The following is a 6000-nucleotide window of genomic DNA, read 5'->3' as shown; positions in this document are numbered from 1 at the left end:
AGTAAAAGTGCCAAGGTACTGGTACTAGCGCTTGTTCATTTTTAAAAGCAAAGAAAATTCATCATTTTCTCACCCTCATGTTGTTTCAAACCCATTGGCTGTCTGTCCTCTGTGGAACACTGAAAAAACTGGAAAGGCACTATGACAGTACAAATAAAAAACTAAAACATTTCATGTTTAATTCAATGTGTTTGCCATTTGTGAAATTTACTAGTAATTCCTGAGTGATAGATAGATCAATTTAGAGTGTTAAAAGCCACAATATAGCTTTGCATGAGTGACAGTTTTGAGTTCTGACAACCAATGTATACCAACCTGGTATGACATGTCTTCATGCACCATATTTGAATGTAGGTGAACACGAATGATGGAGAGCTGAGGCTTCAGAAGACTTGGAATAGCACACAAACCCTGTGGTCTGCTTTATGCTCCTGTTTCTGACATTTCTGAGCTTGGCAGCATCTGTCCTCATTTGCTTTCAACATATAGAGCTGCGAAAACATCCAGCCAAGCATCTGCTTTTGTGTTCCACAGGTTTTGAACGACATGAAAGGATAGTTCACCACAAGTTTCATTTTTGGGTCAACTAACCCTTTAAAGACAGCGAGTAAACTATCAGCCCACAACCACAGAGTTGCTCAGATTCCTAAATAAGACGACAGAAGTTTGGAGAATTGTTATTAAAAACAGGTTCTGGTAGTCTCGAACAGAGCTCTCTTGTAATTATCAGTTATTCTGCTTTGTTTTTCACATTTGTTGAATACGCACCAGTAGCATCATGTCTCCACGATTACAGTTGCTGCTGTGAGTGTTGGATAATTGATCTGGTCTAAGCCTAATGAAAACAACCGTATTGAATAAAGCCAAAGTGTACAACATTTCTAATCCCCGTTTCTCCTCCTCTGCCGTTCTGCTTCTCTCTTTTATCAGGAGTATCATATCAATCACATCCTCTTTCATTGCCTGAGGCTCCTCTCTTTTCCTGTTTCCGACTGACACTATCGCGTCTCCTGTCTTTTCCTGACACACACACAGACAGTTTTGTTTTCTAGTATCCTGACAAATTACATTTTTTTTCTCTCTATTTTTGTTCAGTCTCCCTGCCATTTAAATTTGAATGCGTCTCAAAGAGCTGCGAGATGGATATATATGGGAACGTGTTGCACAGGGGTATTGTGAACAGAGGTGCAGTCTGTGATCTGTGAAGGGCACTTCAAGCCTAGCTGACTAGGGGAGGAATAATCTATGGCACAGAGAGGGAGAATGACTAATGGATCTCTGGCTCTAATTAACACATCTTTTATAATCACGTCTGCTCATTTTCTGCCATCATCAGCTGGGGGGAGCATTTCATTTCAGTATGACTTGTAACATAAAATCCTGCTCTCCATTTATATACTGCCTTTTTTCTTCTTAGGCATGACATGTACATCTGTCAGCCTCTCGGTAGGTGCAGGCTGAATATGTTGAGCTCAGGATCATCAGGCACGTGTAAAGGGTCAAAGGTCTGCTTGGTTAGCATGGTCATGTTAGTCCCTGCTGGGTGATGCTGGAACTACACTACCTGGCAGCATACATCATTTCAACTAGGCCTGGGTAAAATTATCGATTCATCAATGCATTGCAATTATTTGTGTCTCAATTCAATATCGATTCATCAAATCCTATGAATCGATTCAGCCCACTGGCCAGTGGCGGCGCTGTGGGCAACACTCTAGGGAGAGCGTTCAGCGTTGTACAAGCATAGACAGTATAAGAAGTGGACAGAGCCATCTCATTGGAACTCAGTTGAGACAGTTGAAGCCCATTTTTAGCGATTTTTTTTAGCACTTCCGTTCCTGACGCGCAGGCTCAAACCGACTCAAAATAAGCTTGATGACGTGAGCAACCTGTCTGACAGACGTAAATCTTCTAGTAGCTGTGCGTGAAAATTGCCAACGTTAATCACTTCATATGTATTCACTTGCCACATACCGAATTATCTCCAATTCCCCAAAAACGTTGTTGAAATATTTTGTCCCGTTGCTTTTATGGACTCATTATCTATGGGCTTATCCCTTGACGGGACGTCCCCCCGATTGCCTGCGAGCTTCTCCTCCTGTCTATACGGTAATGTCTCTATTGTGCGACAAAAAGTCGCGTGGTTATGACGCAATCGTTAGCCTGTTTTTAACAAAAACGGCTTCTACGGGGCCATAACGTAAGATACAAAGTAATGGAGCCTTTTATACATTGTCGTGTTTATTTAGAAATAAATAATGGACAAATTAAGTCTTTGGATACCTCAGATGTAAAGTTATTCGCTGTCAAAGTGACGCCAAAATTAATGGGAGTCAATGGAATGCTAACAGCAGGTGAAGTTCTGCTACAATGGCGGCTCCCATTGTATCCCATTGTCCCATTGAATCCCGTTGTATTCAACACATGTACAATATTGTACAGTTAATTAGGGATGGGGCCGATCCGATCCAGTATCGGTATCGGCTCCGATACAGCCATTTTTGCCGGATCCGGTATCGGTCAGACGAGGCCGATCTAAATCCGATATTGTGTGTTTACTATTGTGTTATTGTTAAGCCCCACAAAAGCATTATAAAGCACCATTAAGTGTTCGTGCACTATATTATAAGTGTTCTGAAGCCATTCTATAGTATAATGTGAGATAGAAATGAATATGTAAGTAATTAAATTCAAGATCACGTAAACTTTTCCCTCCACTGCGGTCAATCATTCTTCATTCAGCATTCGACAGCGCGTCGCGTTCGGTTATGACAGTCAACTCGATGAAACTCTCCAAGATGATTCAATTACTATTATTATACTTGATCTGTAGATAAAGCTCTATGGTTTCGGATAAAATGACTATCTCGCTGGACTTGCTGTACCTTAATCATGTTACTTTTTAACGTGTTTCTGTTAGATCACAACATTGGAGAGCACTATAATTGTTCTTCACGCGCACAGTAACAGAAATTTAAAACTGTTAAAAGAAAAGGCTGAATAAACTAATGAATTGATAGATACTGTAAAATACACTACGCATCAATATGTCTTTCCTTTGTGCTTTGAACTTTTCAATGCGGACTCGACGCGCTGCGCGCTGTGACTCCGTGTTGCTTCAAACGCATCATTCTGCGCTCGGGATGCGCATAAGCACTTTGTGCATTGCAGCCTTTCATAATGATATCATAATACTTTTGCGCAATGAAAGATCAGGTTAACAGGTTAAATGTCCCATCTATCATATGTTGCTGCCTCAATAAACAGCTGTGCTATACATTTAAAAAAAATCTTTATTTTATAATAGCTAGACTATATAAAATAATTGATCTTTTTGATTTTTGTTATCTTGTTTTTCATTAATGTATTTTACAACAATGCAAACAGCAATGTGTAACGTCTTACCAGATTTAGTGCTGGTGCCTACACTTATTGTCTCTTATTTGTTCCCCACTAAATAATGTTTTTTTTCCACTATATATGTTCAGATTTTATACAATTATTGTGCACTCGTGATTTTTCTAAAATTAATTTCTAGATTTCTAATCTAGTTTATAATATAATTTTTGTCATAGGTTATGATAATTTTTTTTATTTGTTGTTTTTCTTTATAATGAAGTTGTCTGTATTAAGTAGATTGTGTTTAACACACAAAAGAGTGATTATCAGTTCAACACAGAGTTCTAGAAATTCTACTTGATTTAAAAAAAAAACACGCTGGTATCAGATCCGTATTGGTCGGTACTCAGAATGTTTGGTATGGGATCGGATCGGTTCAGAAAAAATGGTATCTTTCCATCCCTAAATGTAATAAATATTGACGTGACAATCAATTTGAAACACTTACAGTTGCATATTTATTTTCAGAATGGGATTTTTCCTGTTAATCCTGTTTTTCTGACTTCCTTTTCTAACCTTACACTTACCTCAAGTTGCCTTTTGGGACATACATGCATACATGCGTACATATCATACTTGCCTTTTGAGAGGAGTTTATTGCAGCATCATATAAAATCAACAATAATGATTATAATAATATTAAAGCAAACACAGCTCCGGTATCGGAATAGTATCGGTATCGGCCGATATCCAAATTCAGGTATCGGGATCGGATCGGAAGTGAAAAAATGCGGATCGGTGCATCCCTTTGTTCTGCTAAATAAACCATGACAGGAAACATGCTGGGGTCAATTTGTTCTTAAACATTGGTAATACTGCACACATTATTTAAAAATATACTCAGGTACTTAATTACTTGTGTATTTAATAATTATTGAATCGATATCGAAACTAATAAATCAATATCGAATCGAAGCCTCAAGAATAGAAATCGAATCGAATTGTAAAATTCCTAACAATACCCAGCCCTAATTTTAACCCACTCATGGTGCTGTAGCCTATTCTGATCTAATATATAAACAGTTTGTGAGGTTTAGGACCAACTTTAAAATTCTTAAAAGTTTCATTCCCTGTTGTTGTTTTTTTTTTGTTTTTTTTTTACATGAGGTTGAGTAAATGGTGACAATTATTTGATGAACTATCCATTTATCCAAACTATAGTTCTCTGGTGCATCAATGCGAATTTTAGTGGATGTATAAAGTCAGTTCTCCTCAAGTTTACACAGTTCACAATTTTGAAATAAATCTAATTGTTTTATCATTCAAACCAAACAAACTTCTTTTAGTAAAATGTAGAATGTAAATTCAGACATATAATCAATGATCTAGAGTTGTCAAAAAGTACCTACTTTGGTAGCCTACCAAGTCGGGACTGAAATGTAAAAAATGTGACGCTTTGAGCGCAATCGTAAACGCCTCTGATTTCCCATTGGACATGTCTGTGATTGGCTACAATGATCAGCGCTTCAAAAACATTCTGGATGTTTTAGCTTTTTTGCTGTACATCCTGTCACAAAGCAGCTTCTATACATTTTTAGACATTTGTTTTTTGTTATAAGTCAGAAATGACAAAGAGGCAGCTTCACGCAATACAAAGTCAATGGAGACGGTTGGATTGCCCCCCGCCCATGTGTGGGCGTGGCCTACATGCACTCTGTCTCTATTGTAGCAAATCACTGACATAAGTGCGTGAACACAATGGCCAATCAGAGGTGTTTACGATTCCGCTCAACAGCGCTGAAAGCATCAAAATTTTTAAATTTCAGTACCGACACGGAACCGAAGTCTGTACTTTTTGACAACTCTATATCTCAGTTAAATAGTGTGATCATGCTTGTGAAAAAGCATACTTATTTCAGAAATAATATACTTTAAAAGAACACACTTAAGTGCAAACTGAATGTATTTTAAATTTATATTAAATGCAACTGGTTGAACTTGAGTGATTTTTTGACCCACATATTAAGTAAGTACATATTAAATATCATAATTACTATTGTCTTTGAAATATGGTTAAATACTGCCTCATGTACTGAAGCATTAATGGTAACTAAATTGTACTTACAGTAAATGTCATTTAAATTGAAGCTTGTATGGCTTGTAGTCTGCGTCTTTCGCACCTCCCCTAAGACCATTGAGTTTTAACAGACTCCCTAGAGTTTTAACAGACCCCCTAATGCGTGTGGTGGGTAATTGAGAATGAAAAGGAGAAAGTCACATGAGAGGAGGCAATGCCTCCATTGCGCCATGATTGGATATGATTGTATATGATTGGGTTGTGCGATAAATCCCGCTTCTTGTTTTCTTGCGCGTTTGCTAATCAGTCTGAAATCTGAGGGGCTGTTTACACGACACCGTTTTCAACTAAAAACGTAAAACTTTTTATGCGCTTTGGCCGTTCGTTTTGGGTGCCTGAAAAAGCAAACTTTTAAAAACGGGTTTCAAAGTGCAAGTTTTTGAAAACGGTCTCCGTGTAAACAACACAAACGTGAATCTCTTAAGATGGAAGACTAATTAAAAAGTAATCAACAACCCACTTAGATATCACGTCAATTTCAAACTTAAAATGGCCTTAAAACAAGATGATCCGAAAATAAGTTG

This window comes from Siphateles boraxobius, unplaced genomic scaffold (genome assembly GCF_051911475.1).
Source record: "Siphateles boraxobius isolate OS27281-9 unplaced genomic scaffold, OSU_SipBor_1 9, whole genome shotgun sequence".
Taxonomy (NCBI): Eukaryota; Metazoa; Chordata; class Actinopteri; order Cypriniformes; family Leuciscidae; genus Siphateles; species Siphateles boraxobius.
Note: the sequence above shows the minus strand (reverse complement) of the source record.